Raw genomic sequence first — 20,915 nt, 5'->3', positions numbered from 1 at the left:
TGGCAAGATCACAGCTTTCGTTCCTGTTCCTGCCTTTATCTTCATGATGAGTCTTCTTCGCCGTTTGATCGAGCAGGCCGGTGAAGAGGGTTCCGAAGAGTGGATCAAGCGGTGCCTGGCCATGTCGTCCTCTTCGAGTCAAGCGGAGCCTCCGGAAGCGACTGTTCGTCCTTCAGCAGCGATGGCTTCGGCCGCCGGGTCAAGCGGAGGAGCGGATGTCGTCGCCAGGTCAAGCAGAAGAGCGGATGTCGTCGCCGGGTCAAGCAGCAGAGTGGGTGTCGTCAGCGCCGGAGGTCGAAGGGCGTCTTCATCGCTGGATCCGGTCGGAGAAGATCGTTCGTTGACAGTGCGCAGGCGCGGCACATCGAGACCTTCCGGGTCGGAGGCCATCCCGGCGAAGAGACGAAGAGCACCTCGCCGCCGCTACTCGCCGCCCGTCGCCCGAAGAGAGCCGAGACAGTCTCCACGCCCGTCGCCAAGAAGAGAAGGGAGAGGCGGGTCGGCCTCACGCTCCGCCGGCGGGCTGGTCGCAGCCCCGGCGCCCTCAGCACACCCGGTTCCGGATCGGCAGCCCAGTGATCGTCCGCCCCTTCTGGGGCAAGGTGAGGCTTCTAATCTTTCCTTCCCTCAGGTGGTTTCCCCACTGTCTCCTGTTTTGGCCCCCTCGGATGGCCGTGATCCGGCCATGGCGGGGCGCGCTGGCAAGGATGCAAGTTGTTCTGCACAATCAGCCTCAGAGGCTATGTCCAGTATTCTGCAGGGGTTTTTGAAGGAATTTAGGCAGGTGTTGCACACTGCTCCCCCTGTCATTGGTAGCGTCTCTATGCCTGCTGTCAGTGATAGTATGCCTGTGTCTACTACATCTGCTGTGGTTCCTGTCCAGGTTTCTTCTCCCTTGGACGTGTGGGCGCCATCTAGTGGCCTTTTAGGAATTAGCACAGTTATGCCTGCCTGTAATCCAGTCCCAAGTATTGTTTCTCCCCTGGCTCCTTCTGCCTCTGTCACCCTAGCAAAATCTCAGAATCTCCCCGAGGTGTGCCTCAGGGAGGCTTTGACTTGTGAGATGTCCCCTTTAGGTTTTCACCTATCGGATTCCGTGAAGGAAAAAATTTGGAGTGGACTTTATGTGGACATGCTCTCTTTGCTGCCTTCTGCAAGGGAGTTTGTCTCTAAAGGGGACAGAAAAGATGAGGAAGAGAGGAGACGCCCCGTAACAAAGAATTTTTACAACTGGTTACAGGCATTTTTTATATATGCTGCAGTAATGTGTGAAAAACACCCTTCAAAGTGTATCGGTCTTTTTCAGCATTTGGATATCATTTTGGAGGCGTATAAAAACTTTGGCGGGACGGCTTGGTTTTCTTATGACATTGCCTTCCGTCAGAAGTTAGCTGTACAGCATAATTTAAAGTGGGGAGTGAAGGATATCAGCCTTTGGCTGGATCTTTTGCTTCCGCAAAGGTCCATTTTTAATAGACAACCATCTGTGGGTACTCAACCTCAGACAAATTCTGCTCCTTCCTTTCGGAAAGGAGTATGCTTTAGCTACAATGATTCACAGTGCAAGTGGCCTGGGACCTGCAGATATAGGCACGAATGTGCCTTTTGTGCAGGTTCCCACCCAGTTGCCAAGTGTTTTAAGAGAATGCAGAGTTCTCAGCAGGCAGGGAGTTTTTCAAAAGGCCTCAACCCCGGTGAAAGTATGCGCAATGCTCCCGTGGCTTCGACAGTACCCCGACAGGGCGAAAGCCACGCTAGTAATTGAAGGTTTTACCGACTGTTTTTATTTACCCGCTTTTAGTGGCACGGGCTGTAAGTTGGTAAATAATCTTAAATCTGTTTCTTATCTTGAGGATGTAGTTGTGGACAAAATATGTAAAGAGTTACGGGCGGGTAGGTTTGCAGGCCCTTTTGTTTCTCCTCCATTTCCCAATTTTCGCATATCTCCTCTTGGCATAGTTCAGAAGAAAGAACCTAATACTTATCGTCTTATCCATCATTTAACGTTCCCTTTTGGGGAGTCTTTAAATGATGAGATCAGCGGGGATGACGCCTCTGTGCAATATTCTTCCTTTGAGGATGCTTTGATGATTTTGCGAAGGTTGGGCAAAGGAGCATTGCTGGCGAAGACAGACATTAAGTCTGCCTTTCGCCTGCTGCCGGTTCACCCTGATTCATTTAATTCCTTGGGTTTTTACTTTTTGAACCATTTTTTCTTTGATAGGTGCCTTCCCATGGGATGTTCCCTTTCCTGTTTTTATTTTGAATGTTTTTCCACTTTTTTAGAATGGGTTGTGTCCAGCAAGTCAGGATCTTCCTGCCTTGTCCACTATCTGGACGATTTTTTGTTCATGGGCAGAGCGGCATCCTCTGATTGTTTACATTTGCTTGAAACGTTCTTTGACATCTGTGAACAGTTCGGGATCCCCTTGGCACATGAAAAGACAGAATGGCCCTCTACTAATGTGCAGTTTTTGGGTATTTCTATTGATTCCGTTTTAATGGAATTCAGATTGCCCCAGGAGAAGGTTGACAGGTTGGAATCTTGTTTGTTATTAATGATACGCAGGAAGAAGGCAACTTTGAAAGAAATTAAGTCGCTGTTAGGGCTCCTAGCTTTTGCTTCTCGGATCATCCCTTTGGGTAAGTTATTTGCTAGGAAGCTGTATGCTGCCATCTCAGGTTTGAAATCACCTTCTGCGCACATCCGATTGTCTTCTGACATCAAGGAGGACATGCTGGTTTGGGTACAGTTTCTGATTTATTTTAATGGTAGAGCAGTGTGGCAGGAAGAGTTTGTCACTGATCAGGATTTCTGTCTCGCCACTGACTCAGCGGGCTCGGTGGGTTTCGCCGCCATCTGGCGTACCCATTGGTGTGCTGACTCCTGGCCTGACAGATGGAAACAATTGGGTTACACTCGCAACAGCGTATTGTTGGAGCTTTTCCCGATTGTGGTAGCCCTTGAGGTTTGGGGCTCCCATTTTCGGAACAAGCGCATTCTGTTTCGCACTGACAATAAAGGGGTACTGTTTGCCATTAATTGCCTTTCTTCTAGATCCCCTCCTGTTATTAAGCTTCTACGGTACCTTGTATCCAGATGTTTGAAATTAAACATCTGGATTAAGGCCGCTTTTGTGCCTGGTAAGGACAACGATTTGGCAGATTCTTTATCTCGTCTGCAGATGGAGCGATTTTTTTTCGGCTATTTCCAGACGCGGATCAAGTGGGTTGTCGTTATCCGGCTCAGCTATGGGGAATTGTATGAATCTGATTTCACATAATATTGCGGTTTCCCTGGCCCCGGCGACACTGGCCGGATATCAATCGGCCTGGGATCTTTGGTTGTCCCATCTGAGCTCTATTGGTGAATCTCACGATCTTTTTTCAGAACAGCTGGTTTTGTCTTTTTTAAATTTTTTATTTTCTAGAGAGTACTCCTGGTCCCACATTAACAAATTACTCGCGGGTGTTTCCTTCTTCGCTAAATTGCGGAATCACCCCCCCTGTTCCTCCTTTTTTGCTGTACGACAGGCTTTGAAAGGCTATCGGAAAGCGAACTGGCGCCCTGATCGCAGGGAAGCCGTGACTCCTCATATTTTGGAACAACTATGTCTGGCGACTGGGCATATCTGTTTTTCGCCATATGAGTCGGCCTTATTCAAGGCAGCTTTTTCGGTCATGTTTTTCGGGGCTTTGAGGATCTCGGAACTCATACATGATAGCGGGCGCAGCGACTCCGGTCTATTATTATCCGATATCAAACTTCGGGAAGACAATGTCGGTATTTTGCTGCGTTTTTCCAAAACGGATCAGTTGGGTATTGGTAAATGGATTCATTTACACCAATACCCCACTCCATGATATGCCCTGTTTTGTTATTGAGAAAGTTTTTAGCCGTACGGTCGTCCGCTGCCGGGTCTCTTTTCATTCACCAGTCTGGTAAGGCATTGACCAAGTTCCAATTTAATGCCGTCTTCCAAAAGTGTCTAAAGTTTTTGAACCTGGAGCACTACCAGCTATCCTCACACTCTTTTAGGATTGGAACAGCCACTGAGGTCGCTAGGTTAGGGGTCAATGCTCAGGTTTTGAAGAACATTGGTAGGTGGAAGTCGGATGCTTATGTCACGTATATTCGTCCTAACACTTGTCATTGATATTTTAGGATCCCAATGCCTCTCGGTCTGGATCGTTGGCCACTCCTTTGTTCATTGGGCCCGTGCGAGAGCCAGGAGGAGGATTTATTCTGAGAACATTGGTTTGAATCCACGTTTTTATCACGTCCACTGGTTCAGTAAACGGGGCATGTGTTGGTCTGAATTTTTACCAGAAATTGGCAGATTGTTACAGGTCCTTTCCCCCCCGGATGTAATGATCATTCATCTGGGGGGAAATGACATTGGGAAATTTAGGTCTCTTGATTTAGTCTTTAAAATTAGAGATGACCTCGTTTACCTTCAATCCGCATACCCAGGTATGAGGATTGTTTTTTCCGAGGTTATTCCTAGGCTTGTTTGGTTTAAGCACCCGCACCTGAAGCCATTGGAGAAGGTGCGGAGGCGGATCAACAAGGCTTTAGCCAGATGGTTAGGCAACGCAGGCATTTTGTCTTTTCGGCATTTTGAGCTGGAAGGTGGAATCGCCAGGCTTTACAGGTGTGATGATACTCACCTTTCGAAAATCGGGCTCGATATCTTCAACGCCAATCTGGGCACTTGTGCCGAACAGGCCGCGCAGTGGGGTGATGACAGGAGGGCTTAAGCCTCCTGTCTGGTGGATAATTTTGGTGGGTATATATATAACTTTTTTGGTAACCTGGATCGTAGTGATTGGGTTAAAGTTTATGTTTAACGAATGTTAATTTATTATACAAGTATTAAAACGGCCGCGGCCTTTATAATTCCAGATTGGTGTGCAGTCTCTTTATTTTAGGTTAAGTTATTAAGCATAGAATTATGTCCTGTCTGCTATCCCATGTAAAGAAAAAGGGGCTCGAATGAGCCCCCTTTTTCTAAATGGGATAGTGACAGGCTAGATAAGCTGTAGGAATCCATCTTAGTTAGGGTTTCAGTGGAGGTAGTGGTTACTAGGCAGATTTAGGTAGGGAAGCCCATGTTTGGTCAGAATAAGCCCCAATCGTAGTGGGGCTTATTCTGTAGCTAGGGAGATTAGGTAGTTCAACTAGTTTGTGCTTGTTTTTCCCGCCTTCAGAGCCTGCCCGTGAGGTACTTAAGGGGGGCTCAGGACATGAAGACTCCACTCACCTCAAGAAGGACTTTGTGGCAAGATCACAGCTTTCGTTCCCCCCCCCCCCTTTTTGGTTTGTCGCGGCCAGTTTATACTTATTGGGTCATCTTTGCGTGGTGCAAAGAGGGACGATGTTCTTGTTGTTTCACTTGCTGCATGTGATGAATATGTGTTGGATAATTTTGGTGGTTATATATATAACTTTTTTGGTAACCTGGATCGTAGTGATTGGGTTAAAGTTTATGTTTAAAGAATGTTAATTTATTATACAAGTATTAAAACGGCCGCGGCCTTTATAATTCCAGATTGGTGTGCAGTCTCTTTATTTTAGGTTAAGTTATTAAGCATAGAATTAAGTCCTGTCTGCTATCCCATCAGAAATAACACAGATGTTGCTAGAGGGATAGATCTTGAATTCCCAACCAAGGATTGAAGCCTTTTAGTTTAGCACTCAGGATCCAGAACGCAGGCCACACATACATATGCACAAACAAATGTGTATGTATGCTAGAGGATTGCGCTCAGCAACGATAAACAATACTTAAAATAAGCTGAAGTAATTAGAGAGTGACCACAGAGAAGAATGACTACACTTGGTAACTTGAATACAAGGTAAGCAATGTATGAATATTGGAACAACTATCAGAGTGCACTCTGTGCAATAACGGGGGCCCCCTTTATGATGAACTGCAATAGTCTCCTGAAAAGTGAGGCCTCACTTGTCTTCACCGGCAAGGAATTCCTAACAATCCAAGGAAAGTATTTGTAATCCAAAAAGGGTAGAGAGGATGAACTGTATTCCCCAAAGCAATCAATAGTTGTAATCCACAGAGAAGCAAACGTGACAATTCCTTATGCATCACAACAGGTTGACAGCCTAGGACTGGATTTAAGGCTTAAGGCCTAGCTCACCCACCTCGCACTATATTTGTATCTGCAATGTCCAGTGGTTCAACTAAATATTGATATGGCCTTTATAAAGTACACAGTCTATTTGCCCTTACTGGAATCAGTCTAAGTCTGTATTTAATAGAGATGGAAATACTTGATGTCTCTCACCCAAACCGGGAGATCCGCTTCCCTCTGCGACCATGTTCCGCTCTGCTCAGCTTCTCTGTCCGCCTTTCAGCCACCTTCCGCTCGGTCACGCTACCGAGACTCCTTCGCACACTCACACCGCCGGCTTCACTCCGGTGTCCACCACTAGGCCTCGGCCTAAGTTCCTGCGATCCGCAGCAGCTCTTCCCCTTCTGTTCAGTGTGCTGTCCTCGAGACAAGTGAGCAAAGTCCCGCCTCCCTTTATATAACCACTCCCAGCAAGCTCCGCGCGTCCTGTTGCTCCCTGGGAGAAAGGCCTTCCTGTCTCAGCAGTCTATGATCCTGGCTCCTCCCGGACTACATCTCCCATAATGCCCAAGTCACTATCTTGCAGAACTTTACTAACCGTAACAATACCAGCCGTGCGACCCGGCTATACCTGTATCAGCATTCAGCTTTTTGAAGAGAGAGGCTCAGCTCAAAAGTGTCTAAATTCCTTGATGACATTTGACTGCAAAATGTTGAGCAGATAATGCTCAACTGCTACATGCTACATTGGGCGGCACAGTGGTGTAGTGGTTAGCACTTTCATCTAGCAGCAAGAGGGTCGCTGGTTCGAATCCCAACCACGACACTACCTGCCTGGAGTTTGCATGTTCTCCCTGTGCCTGTGTGGGTTTCCTCCGGGTACTCCGGTTTCCTCCCACACTCCAAAGACATGCTGGTAGGTTAATTGGATCCTGTATAAAAATAAAAAAAAAATTGGCCCTACTGTGTATGTATGTGAGTTAGGGACCTTAGATTGTAAGCTCCTTGAGGGCAGGGACTGATGTGAATGTACAAGGTCTACGTAAAGAGCTGCTTAAATTGACGGCGCTATATAAGTACCTGAAATAATAATAAAATACATGTGATAGTGATCTTTGTTAAAAGTGTCCACAACAAAACTATTTTCAGGGCAGAGCATCAGTAGAAAACGGAAACCAAATCCAACAAAGAAGCAATTCCAGCCACCACCACTCTGAATCAGTTGTCTGCTCTATGAGAAATGACTTTTCTGGCAATTAGAAGGGTCACCTTTTATGATTTCATTATGTGAGGAATAGGATTAGCAAGTGTAAATGGAAACACTTGTTTGCAAACAGAAAAGCACCTGTGTAGAAATGCCTACATTACCAAGCCAGGGCCATTTCTTCCCCAGCATTTTTGAACAAGAAAAAAAAAACACGTTAAAAAAAAACAAGTTAATTTCCAAAAACTGTAATACAAACGTGAAAAGAATATACAAACAGTTAGGGAAAACACACACACCATCAATCAGGAGGTGGGGGCTGCTGCTGCTGAAGGTGTGAGGGAACAGAAGATTGGGTAGGGACCTGAGAGGGTTGTGTTGTGGGGACTGACAAGGTGGCGTGATGGACTGTGATGAGGGGCTGTGTTTGGAGGGCTTGTATTGGGAGGGCATGTTGAGGGGTTTGGAAGGATGGGTGGTGAGAGGGGGTCTGGGCAAGGTGGGTTTGTAAGGAGGGTGCCTTCGGCAAAATGGGTTTGGAAGAAGGGCTGGGCAAGGTGGGTTTGGAAGGAGGGCTGGGGAGGGGGGGTCTGGGCAAAGTAGGTTTGAAAGGAGGGCAGGGGGCTTGGCAAGGTTGTTTGGAAGGAGGTGTGGTGTGAGGAAGCTTGTGAAGGGTCCTGCTGGGGTGTACATGTGTGGGAAGGGGGGCCAGGGAGTGAATTTGGAGTTTGGTGGGGAGGGGAGCAGCGGGGGGGGAGATATTGGGGGTGTTTTGAAGGGGGAGGAAGGGCCAGATGTGTATGGGGTGTGAGGAGAAGGTGGGGAAAGAGTCTTCCTGGTTCGGGGGGGTCAACATTGGGAGGGGGCGGGAATAGGGTGACCACGTGTCGCGGATCGCCCAGGACAGTCCCGCATTTGGAGAGTCTGTCCCGGGTCCCGGTCACCCTCATTCCGGGACAATGCAGTGTCCCGGAATGTCCGCCGACCGTGAGAACACGTGCCGCTTACAATGTAAGCTGCCTTCTCCTTTCAATCAGTCTGAGGAAACTTCAATCACGTAAACCCACGTACTACAATTCCCGCGATGCTTAGCGCTAGGCATATCATTAACTGCGCCACTGCTTGCTCTTCTCTGCAACCTAACTTGACAGCTGATCCGGCCACTCTCTCCTATTGGCTCCGGCACCGATCGCTCTGCCGGAGCAGCGCCACTCATTGGTCCATAACTTCTTTCCTCTCCATTCGCGCGTTGCCAGGGAGCAGTAGTATGAGGTTAGTACGTCCAGCTGTATTCTACAACGTGCAGATGCGCACTATGCGTGGCGTAAACCGGTCATTAGATGATACGTTTACGGTAATTGCGTACTGGGAGAGTGCCCGTTCTGAGAGACAGCCAGGGAGGTAAACACGGGTAACTGGACTGTCAGGGGGCCTGGCCGTTGGGGAAGGTGGGGGAAAGCCAGCACTGCACACTGCCTATTATAGGCAGTGAGGCATTTCCTGGTCTGTGGAGCAGTATATGCCTCAACCTGTTTTTTAACTAATTGGCAAAAAAAATATAAAAAATCATCTTTTTTTTTGGGCGGGGGAGTTGTCGGGGGGGGTGTCCCTGAATGGCAGTTTGGAAAAGTGGTCACCCTAGGCGGGAAGTGTTGGGAGTGGCTAGGTGTTGATTCAGCACCTCCCGGCTGGCTGCCCAGTGTGTGGAAACATTGTCGGGGGCCTCAAACAACCACTACTCGCAGGTTGTGCGGGTTGTGAGGCTTGCAGCAGTGTTGCCATTTGATGTTCCAACAGTTGATGTATGGCCAGCATTTGACTCCCAATATACATCAGATCTGAATGCTGATATCTGGCCATGGTGTCCAGCGTTTGCTGCACGTCATGTTGAATATGTGTCAAGATTTCTTGGTTTTCCATCAACCTCTGCACAGATTGCTGTGTGAGCCCCAGTAACCTTACTAAATCACTCAGTTCAGAAGGCCTCCTTTGCTCAGTTAATCTCTCTATCTGGGCAACTAGCCTCTCAAGAAAGATTGAGAAGCAAGTTATGATTTGGAGGGAGAGGTGATGATCCAGCTGCATCCAATGCTGTCTAAAAGACAAAAAAAAAGAGAAAACGCAATTAGAAGGTACTCCAAAAATAGTTTCACATCAGAAACACCACATGCATACAGTAGGATAGGTGGATGGACTTCCAAGAAGCATTTGCTCATAGTCATGTAGGCAAGCTAGGAACACTTAAGATAATTACTTCCCATTATATCAGTGTTTCAAACATTACAATGGCTGAACAGTTTGGACATCAAGCCGTTCAAATCTTGCCCTAGACTGCTAGCTTCATTCTTGTGATTACAACAAAGTTACATAGGTAGTCAGGTTGAAAAAAGACACAAGTACATCTGGCCCAACCAATAATAAACAAAAAGCAGTAAAGAAAATCCAGCCATACAATCCCATATACACAATCCTATACCTACAGTTGATCCAGAGGAAGGCAAAAAACCCCAGCAAAGCATGATTCAATTTGCTACAGCAGGGGAAAAAAATCCTTCCTTATCCCTCAAGAGGCAATCGGATATTCCCTGGATCAACTTTACCTATAAATATTAGTACCCAGTTATATTATTTACACCTAGGAAAGAATCCAGCCTTTTTTTAAAGCAATCTAGTGAGCTGGCCACAACCACCTGTAGCACCCTACAGGTAGGTGCTAGGTAAAATATAGTGGGCCTTGGCTGCTTAACAGCGGTCATGTCTCCCAGGTGAGGTTACTGAGAGGGGAGTCTCCCCACTGGCTCTGTGAGAGGATTCTCATAGGGCAGTGGAGGAAACCCAATCAGTGGCTCAGTCAGGCTTGTATCTACCCCAGAAGGCAGATTCTGCAGCAGAGGATTCTGGGAGTGGGTATAAGTTTGAAGGGAACGCATGAGGCAGTGTCTTTGGTGGGAAGCAGAGTCCCAGGAGGGAGAGTACGGCTGTCTCTCCTCCTGTCAGAGGAAGCGGGTGTCCCGGGTGGCGGCCTGGGAATCCAAAAATGTAGCTCCAATGACCGTGGTTGCTGAGCTGCAGAGGGGATCCGGTGTGCCGAGAACCAGCGGAGAGAGAGAGAGGTCCAGTTTCAGGAAAGCCTACAAAGGTCGTGAGTACTGTGGACTGCCCCTGGGGGTCTGCCTAGAGTCAGAGGGGACCACTCCGGAGAAGGTTCTAGGGATCCAAGAGTGAGCTAGCTGTTAAAGGGGGTGCCTGGTCAGAGGACCCTGAAGTATTAGAGGGGGCGCCTGTGGTTTGGGCCCTGAAGAGTCAGTGTACAGTGGGAAGTTAAGGTTAAGAGTTGCAGCAGCACAAGTATCTACACAGAGCTACCTCAGCCAGTGCAGGGCTGGAGGGAGCTGTTCAGTGACTTTTGAGCTAAAGCAGTTGGAGGAGTCAAGTGAGTTAAAGTCGAGGGTCCAGCACAGTTTGAGTACTACAGTATCTTTAGGCGTCAGGAAGCGCTGGTCGGCATTCAATTGGCATCAAGACGGCGCCAACAGGCATTTTTCTTCCCAAAGTGTACCTAGTTGAGCCAGAGGAGTATCCCACTCATTCCCTTCTCCCATCCCCTAAATACAATAAAACAAAACAATCCAAAGATGCCGGAATGGTCATTGTTTTAGTTCTCACGCCTGGGTTCACAACTCAAAAGTGTTGGAGGTGTCACCGGTAACAATGGCAGACCCACATAAGACATAAGGCCTGGAAAAACTGCTACATTTGGGGGCTCATCTGGGATTTTGCCATTAGTTACTGGGCTGGTTGCCCCTGGCAACGGCAGAAGAAAAAGTCAGAAAAGTCAATTTGTTGGTCAGGTGTGAGACTGCATCTGCGGGAGACAGGGAGAGTGGGATGAAGCTAGAAGCCCATATGGAAGGTTGCTTGTGGCAACACAAATGTTCAAAGGAAACCTGTAACCTGATGAGGACTTTTCATATGGACTATGAGATGTACTCTGCGGTCAGAACATGGAGAGCAGAGGGGAAAAGTGTCCGAGTGCATGAGTGCTGCAACTGCTTAACAGAGAGAAGTCTCAGTGTGGGCAGTGAAGATGGCGTCAGGGGTCCCAGGGAGGACAGAGAAGAGGACGCCGGTGGTCCTAGTGAGGACAGTGAAGATGGAGGCCGGGGGCACGGGAAGAGAGGTGCCAGGGGCCTGGTGTATGTGCATGCTATGTGGACTGATGTTGACCGTGCATTTGACAGCGGGACATTTATTCTATATAGTTGTTGCACCGATACTGTGGGGATCGTAGTCGGCCATGCCGAGAGGGGCAGTGGGGCTAATCCCGGAGCCAGTATGGAAGATAAAACATTGTATGGCGAGGAAGAGGACTACCGACCGTGCGACCGACAGCGGGATATTACTCTTGCCGAGCAAGGAAGGACAGCTGGCTTCAGTGAAGGAAGGCGCAGTTGTGGCCCTAGTGCAATTGAGAAGTGTGGATGCATGTCTGACAAGTGACATGATGCGTTTAACAGCTACTTCCCTGAGGCTTACAGTAAAGAAGCATGGCAGGGGAAGAGTTACAGCACCGTGCGGGAAAGCGTGCCACAAACAGCTCTGCCTAGCAGGAGGAGTCATCGCCCGATATGGCGAAGAGGTGGAGACAGCAGGAACATCCGGCCAATCAGGGGTGACTAAGGGGACCCTATTAATATCCCCTCCTTCGGGTGTGGCCGTGCGGGAGACACGTGTAGGAGAGAGGAGCATGTAGTTTGTGAGAGAAACGGAGAGTGTGCCCGCTATCATTGCCACCATGAGTGAAGGCCCTGCAAGGCAGAACCGGGAGCAGATCCACCAGCCCGATCCCCCCCTAGTCTGGGATACCGGTATCCGGATGGTGCCGGATGGCGGACTCTCGCTGTGCACAGGAGGCGGCCGGGAGTTCCTAGGAGCGGTATGTCCTCAGTGTGCCACTGTCACTTTGCGAGTGCAAGCGTGGGTCCAATGTGGGCAATGTGGTTATCTGCTGCTCCGGGCAGAAAAGAGTGAGGGCCGTCCCAAGAAGCTCACTGTTATGTTTGAGTCAGGCCTTACTCAGGAAGTGACTGGGACTGAGTCTAAGTTCCTCTGCAGAGCCGGGAGGGGCATGTTTAGACTAATGATTCAGCTGGAGGCCCTGCCAGCAGTCGGTGGGCCTACACTTTGTGGAAAGGGGACTCGGTCGCAGAGTTCCGTTGGGAGGGGATTCATGATCGCACCTGCAATCGGAAGGTGTCAGGAGGGCATAGCTACCTCAGCGGTCATGGCAGGATCCGCCCCCATCAGCATTCAGCAGCCTGATAAACCTGCAGTGATTCAGGCCTCACCCTCCAGTGCTAGTAGTGAGGGAGAGAGGTGCCCTGTACGCATTGATTCCCCATCTTTCCAGAACAGATATGGGTCAGTCGAGGAAGGGATTGATGATTGGGGGTCCATAGATGAGACTGAGTGGGAATGGGGGTCAGAAGCTGAGAGCAGCTCTACGGGTCCCGAAGTGACTGTACCACTTGATCAAGAGGCTAAGGAAGCCATAGAGAGAGGGGATCTGGCCCAGAAATTGGGGTTCTTCGATGCCTACGTTGAAATGATCCCAGACCTCACCCCTCCAGGAAATATTGCTCGGGCCAGAGACCAAAATGCGGCCTATGAGCAAATGATACAAAGAGTATGCACCCCATTTTCTCCACGAGGGAGAGGTAACAGGAGGACTCTCCCCTGGTTAGCCAGGATGCAGAGGTGGATACGCTTGAATATGGGTATGACTACCCCTATGCCCCAAGAGAAGTGATGTTGATGGTGGAGAAGTTTCGGGACTTTTTGTGTGATGAGATGATTTGGGACTTCCTGTTTTGTCCCAAAGCCATACAGGGACTCCCCAGAGGAAAAGCTTAAGGAAAAATTCAACAGTGTAAAGGCTCAGTGGAACTTTGGGCGCTCCATCTACATAGACAGAGTGGAGGTCCGCCGCCCAGATGGATCAAGGCATGCCTGGTCCATCAGAGTCAAAAACGAGCAAGGAGAATATGTTCAGGTCCCTCACCCTGACTATTACATTTGAGGGCTGCAAATGTTCTGTCTCAAAGAGAAGATTTTCAAGAGAAGAAAAAAAAACTGTGTTGGCCGGCTGGCCATCACAACTGACCAAAAAAACAGATTTGGGGAGCTAGCGCTCTGGTGTGGGCTAGATAGAGCACTCGCTATGTACAAATGGTATTGTAGCAGGACTAGTTAAAAAATATTAAATATATGGAAAATGGGAAAAAACAAACTATGGACTATGACAGATAATGAATGGCAGAAAAGTCCACAATGAAAAAGTCCCAGATGACGTTAGGCAAATATATATTCACAGAAGGTCCGTGCCGGATATAGCTTGTAAAACTATGTACAATTAAAGATATATATATATATATATATATATATATATATATATATATAATATATCAATGCAAATATAATGATAATGATGGAGTTTAATAATGAAATGAGTGCAATAAATGCAATATCTAATAATATAAATTGAATAATAAAAAATTGTTAAATCAAAAATAAATCAGCAAGGGTACGTATATGAGGGACCCAACTGCATGATTACATACACATATCAACTATACATATGTATATGTCAGATTAACGTTCTCATAAATTAGAAAGAAAGGAAAAAAACATAGACTATATGATGACACACATACGTGCTGAAAACAACCGCACACTCAAACACACATATGCAAAAGGACCATGTATGCATATATGGGCGCACATCCGCAGAAGCATGTCCACGCGTCCATAATGTGTGAAAGAGACCCCTGATGGTAAACAACAAGAAGAAAAACCAATGATAGAAAAATAAGAAAAGGCTCATCACAAATCCACTGAAGGTCTCCGTGTCTGGGTAATAGAATCAATACCGCCTCATTACTCTGAAGCAGAACGTTTTTCCAGATTATGTCAACGTGAGACCTTCTGGATCTACACCCTCGACACTCTTAAGCCCTTTGGCTTAAACGAGGAGTTGGAGATCAGTACTATTTTGTAGAGCTCTATGTATTTTTTGGCAGCTCTTGCCATTTGGTCTTGATTTCCAGGTTTTTGCATCCTTTTTTCTTATTTTTCTATCATTGGTTTTTCTTCTTGCTGTTTACCATCAGGGGTCTCTTTCACACATTATGGACGCATGGACATGCTTCTGCGGATGTGCGCCCATATATGCATACATGGTCCTTTTGTATATGTGTGTTTGAGTGTGCGGTTGTTTTCAGCACGTATGTGTGTCATCATATAGTCTATGTTTTTTTCCTTTCTTTCTAATTTATGAGAATGTTAATCTGACATATACTGTACATATGTATAGTTGATATGTGTATGTAATCATGCAGTTGGGTCCCTCATATACATACCCCTGCTGATTTATTTTTGATTTAACAATTTATATTATTCAATTTATATTATTAGATATTGCATTTATTGCACTCATTTCATTATTAAACTCCATCATTATCATTATATTTGCATTGATATATATATATATATATATATATATATCTTTAATTGTACATAGTTTTACAAGCTATATCCGGCACGGATCAATGGTTGTTATGGCCGTTCATAGTCATTTCCAGGTTATCCTCCAGTCACCTCCCCCTTGTTGACCTTCTGTGAATATATATATATATATGGCTTGTTCCGGCTCTTTTCCCATCCAACACTTGAAAAAAGAGCGCGCACGCCCATCGAGAGCCGTGCGCGAGCTCTGAAACGCGTCGTGTGATCCCCCTTCCCGAGTGACGTCATGCAGCGTGCGCTGCGTTCCAGTGTGGTCCCAGGTGCCTTAGCCGCATCCGGAACCCGGAAGACGGAGGACTCCCGACACAGCGTCCACCCGTCCATCCGACCGGCACGGACCTTTCCACCTTCCAGGACCCCTGGGATAATTTTCCATCGTCTGACATGTCACCGGATGATACAAGCCTTCATGTTGCCTCCATCTAGTGAGTTGTATTACTAGTGCTTTTAATCTTTTTAATAAATTGCTGCACTTAGAGGCGCTCTGTTTCTTTCTTCTATCACAACTGACCAAGGAAGTTCAAATATAATGCTGAGTTCACAGTTTGCAAGTGTTTAAGTTTATTGTAGACCCCTTGGGCCATCGGGCCAGGGTCTTTTGGAAGAAATGTTGCTGTGCCAGACCTCTTAGGGCCATCGGGCCTGGGTCTTCTGGGAAATTGTTGTTGTGCTAGATCCCTTGGGCCATCAGGCCAGGATCTCTGTGGATTGCAAATAACTGTGTGGGACGTCATCCACAGTTCTGACAGATGAAGATGTTATGGCAAAGTTCAAGTGTATTCAAGAACTTTGGTGGGGGGTGCCCTACAGGACCCCTGTGTTACTTCCCTGACTCAGCAGGACTGCAGGTCATACAGAACTGTGACTTGCCCTGCTTCCTAAAAGGAGTGTTTGGAAAGACAGCTAGAGGGCGCTGTGTTTGGCTTCATCAAAAGGACTCTGCATAGGTAGCCAGTGATAGGGGACAGACTCTTACAGCCAAGGAGTGGACCCTGGCGAGTCAAGAGGTAATCAGGGAAGGGAGTGGAAAGGTCGCCCTTGGAACTAAAAGGAGGGTCTTTCCATTCAACTGTCAAGATCGTTAGGCTTGCATTTTCCTATGTGTATGCAGTTTACTAACTTTTGCACCCTTTATCTCTCTACAGGTGGGACCATCTTAGAGATAGTCAGTCAGGAAATTTGCATTGTATTTCTCTTCATTGTTCTTCACCAGACGAGTTTGTTTGGTGGGGGGTGGGGGGGTGCATCAGTTCTCATGCACCTTAAGCTGTTTGAAAACTTGTTCAGCAGAGTGTAAAGATCTGTTTTTTCACCATAACGTATTTGTACATTCGTTTTTCCCTTTTCCCCCTTTTCCAGGTTTGTGGGATACTCCTGATCTTTTGGCAGTATTTTTGATAGGAGGCAGTTGCCTCAGAGTCAGAGGGACCTGACTCATTTTAGTGTGGGGTGGATGTAGCACCCTACAGGTAGGTGCTAGGTAAAGTATTGTGGGCCTTTGCTGTTTAACAGCAGGGCCATGATTTCAGCTGGACTGTCATGTCTCCCAGGTGAGGTTACTGAGAGGGGAGTCTCCCCACTGGCTCTGTGAGAGGATTCTCATAGGGCAGTGGAGGAAACCCAATCAGTGGCTCAGTCAAGCTTTTATCTTTCCCAGAATCCTCTGCGGCAGAATCTGCCTTCTGGGGGAGGGTATAAGTTTGAAGGGAACGTATGACGCAGTGTCTTTGGCGGGAAGCAGAGTCCCAGGAGGGAGAGTACAGGTGTCTCTCCTCCTGTCAGAGGAAGCGGGTGTCCCATGTGGCGGCCTGTGAATCCAAAAAGTGTGAAGCTGAGCTGCAGAGGAGATCCGGTGTGCCGAGAACCAGCGGAGAGAGAGAGGGGTCCAGTTTTAGGAAAGCCTACAAAGGTCGTGAGTACTGTGGACTGCCCCTGGGAGTCTGCCTAGAGTCAGAGGGGACCATTCTGGGAGAAGGTTCTAGGGATCCAGGAGTAAGCTAGCTGTTAAAGGGGGTGCCTGGTCAGAGGACCCCGAAGTATTAGAGGGGGTAACTAGGTAGAGTAGAGAACCCTGTGTTTAAGGGGGCGCCTGTGGTTTGAGCCCTGAAGAGTCACTGTGCAGAGTGGGAAGTGTACAAGGTTAAGAGCTGCATATGCAGAATGAATTTACTGTTTTGGGTTTAGTAACACTTTAAGATAAAAAAAGATGTTATACTTACCTGCTCTGTGCAGACGGTTATTTACCTCTTTTGTAGGGGTTCCCTGCTGGCACTGTCTGCTCCTCCTTCCTCTGGGTGCCTTCTCATCAAGCTGTTTGCTGAAGGGGCACATGTGTAGGCCTGCTCCCAAGCCTGGCTGTGTGCGTCCATAGACGCGCACAGCTCAGCAATGCCCCCAGCTCCCTCATAACAGGATTTAACTTACAGCAGCAGAAGCTTATGTCCCCCACTACTCTCAGAGCCTCCTGTAAGATCAGGATTTGGGAGCAGTGGTGCTGAAGCAAGGACAGCACTGGATTGGTGAGTTGGGCTTTAACCGCTTGCCGATCGCCGCACGACTATTTACTGCGGCGGTCAGCCCCTCACAGGCAAAGCGACGTAGGGCTACGTCTGTAGCCTGTGAGGCTCTAGGGAGCGAGCACGCGCCGCCACAGACCCCCCCCCCCCCCGCGCGCGTGTGCCCAGCGAACCCGATGTCCGCCGGGCACTCGCGATCGTCCGTTACACCGGAAGAAAGGCAGGCGGCTAATGTAAACAAAGCCGCCTGTCATTCTTCCCTGTGTAAGAATGGAGATCACACGGTTCTATTATGTAGGACCGTTGATCTCTGTTCTTACACTAGTAGCCACAGCCAATCACAGTTAGAAACACGCCCCTAGGGACACACCTAACCCCTCCCTCTCCAATAAAGTTAACTCCTTCACTGCCAGTGTCATTTTTACAGTAACAGTGCATATGTATAGCACTGATTACTGTAGTAATGTCACTGGTAACCCCAAAAGAGTCAAAAATGTCAGTCAAGGGTCCGATCTGTCCGCCGCAATGTCTCAGTCCCGCAAAAAAAATTGCAGATCGCCGCCATTACGCGTTAAAAAAACATAGAAACATAGAATGTGTCGGCAGATAAGAACCATTTGGCCCATCTAGTCTGCCCAATATATCTGAATCCTATGAATAGTCCCTGGCCCTATCTTATATGAAGGATAGCCTTATGCCTATCCCATGCATGCTTAAACTCCTTCACTGTATTTGCAGCTACCACTTCTGCAGGAAGGTTATTCCATGCATCCACTACTCTCTCAGTAAAGTAATACTTCCTCATATTACTTTTAAACCTTTGCCCCTCTAATTTAAAACTGTGTCCTCTTGTGGTAGTTTTTCTTATTTTAAATATGCTCTCCTCCTTTACCGAGTTGATTCCCTTTATGTATTTAAACATTTCTATCATATCCCCTCTGTCTCTTCTTTCTTCCAAGCTATACATGTTAAGGTCCTTTAACCTTTCCTGGTAAGTTTTTTCCTGCAATCCATGTACTAGTTTAGTAGCTCTTCTCTGAACTCTCTCTAGAGTAACAACAAAAATGACAAAAATCTTTCCCTTTGTTAGTAAACGCAATAACTTTTGCGCAAACCAATCAAAATACGCTTTTTGCATTTTTTTTTTTTTTTTTTTTTTACCAAACATATGGTAAAAAAAAAAAGTTGGCCTAAAATGTTAAAAAATTTTGATTTTTACATTTTTTGGGGGGGGGAATTTCATATAAAAAATGTGAAAAAATTATTTTTGCAAAATTGACGCTCTTTTTTTGTTTATAGCGCATGATCAAAAAATCGCACAGGTGATCAAATACCACCAAAAGAAAGATCTGTTTGTGGGGGAAAAAAAGGACGTCAAATTCGTTTAGGTACAGCGTCGCACGACCGCGCAATTGTCCGTTATAGTCACGCAGTGCCGAATCGCAAAATAGGCCCTGGTCAGGAAGGGGGTAAAATCTTCCGGTGGCTTAAGTGGTTAAGATCTGTATGCAACACTCCCAGAATAAACATGACACATGATTTGACTCAAAGCTTGTGAAATGCTGGCTACATGTAAAGCTCTTGATGCTGGTGCAAACTAACTGTTACCTCCACTAACTGCTGCAGCAGCTGTCAGCGCTGTAGGAACTATATGCATTCTCACTCTCGCAACAAAATAGATTCAGGCTAAGTGGCGCTTGAGCATTCCTAGGCAGCTTTGTATTGTGACATGGGACTGGAGGAGAAGGAGGACATGGAATGAAGGAGGGCATGGGACTGGTGGAGAAGGAGGACATCAGATCAAGGAGGACATGGGACTGGAGGAGGATGGCCATGTCCCCCTACATCCCATGTCCTCCTCCAGTCCCATGTCCTCCTTCATCCCATGCCCTACTTCTCCTCCAGTCCCATGTCCTTCTCCTCCAGTCCCATGTCCTCCTTCATCTTATGTCCTCCTTCTCCTCCAGTCCCATGTCCTCCTTCATCCCATGTCCTCCTTCATCCCATGTCCTCCTTCTCCTCCAGTCCCATGTCCTTCTCCTCCAGTCCCATGTCCTCCTTCATCCCATGTCCTCCTTCTCCAGTCCCACATCCTCCTTCATCCCAGGTCCTCCTTCTGTCCAGGCGTGAAAACAGCAGGAGAACAGGGTGTGTGAGGGCTAGTGAGGGGCAGGACCCCCCACATAGTGCCAGTCTGCAAGGAAACAGTGGAGATTACAATTGAATAGTATTGCAAGGACAGGTGGCAACCCTACGCTCTTTTGGGCCCCTCAGGACACCTGGGCCCCCTACATGTGTATGGGCTGTACCCCCCTGATGGCGGCCCTGTACAGGGATATATGTGTGGAGGATGGTCATCATGTGAAGACTGATCGGTATATATGGGGGGTTTACAGGGATATATGTATGGAGGATTGTCATCATGTGATGGCTGATCTCTGTATATGGGGGGTATACAGGGATATATGTATGGAGGGTTGTCACCATATACACAGATCAGTCATCACATGATGACCACCCTCCATAGGAGTGCATAGTCGCCAACATTTAAAAAAAATTTCCAGGGACACTTTGCAGCACAGCTATTAATTACCACACCCACTTCCCTGAAGCTCCGCCCACTCTGCACAATTAATCTCGCCTATTTATCAGATTATAGAGTCTACTCAATATAGAGAGAATTACAGAAAATTAAAAAGGGAATTTCAAACTTAAGGCCACAATAGCAGAGTTGGAATAAGTCTCCCATTGAGCTGCACTACTTCTGCGTAACATTTATGGGCAGCCTGATTAACAGGCGCTTCCAGGGACAATATAAATTACCTGGGACAGGCTCCTATTTCCAGGGACTGTCCCAGGAAAAAAGGGACAGTTGGCAAGTATGGGAGTGAGCAGCCTATTGCATTAGGGTGTCTGTGCACCCTAAAGCTCGAACACTCATGCCTTTCTCTGCAGCCTCAGCTGCACGGTACAGTGAATGAATGGGAAGTGTTCTGTGCTGAGTGGCTTCCTGTTCATTCACAAACTGAAGCATAGGAAACAGTTTCCTATGCTTCCATTATGAATAAACAAAGTAAGTGAGTGTGTTCATTGTGTTTGTTTAGAAAAGGAAAATTACATTTTACTAGTCCCTTCTCCCGCTTTCCATCTGGAAAGATTCCCCGCAGCAGCCAGGGGAGAGGAGAGGAGGGAAGCCAGCAGCACTACAGGGCGGGGCCAACACAGGGGAAACCCGGGCGGTAGGTGGAATCGGCACCAAATGTGGTGATTTGAGTGTGCCCAGGCACACCTGGCACACCCCCTGCGCACGCCTATGCCACCCTCCACACATATATCCCTGTATATCCCCTATATACACAGATCAGCTATCATGAGAATCACCCTCCCCACATATATCCCTGTATACCCCCCCCCCCCGCCCCCATATGCACAGAGCAGCCATTTGGTGAAGGAAAGACAACATGGGTGACCCCTGAGATCACAGTGTGCACTGGTATTTTGGCATTTTACAGCTTTTG

The sequence above is a fragment of the Pelophylax lessonae genome (assembly GCF_965119305.1).
Source record: "Pelophylax lessonae genome assembly, chromosome: 10".
NCBI lineage: Eukaryota > Metazoa > Chordata > Amphibia > Anura > Ranidae > Pelophylax > Pelophylax lessonae.
Note: the sequence above shows the minus strand (reverse complement) of the source record.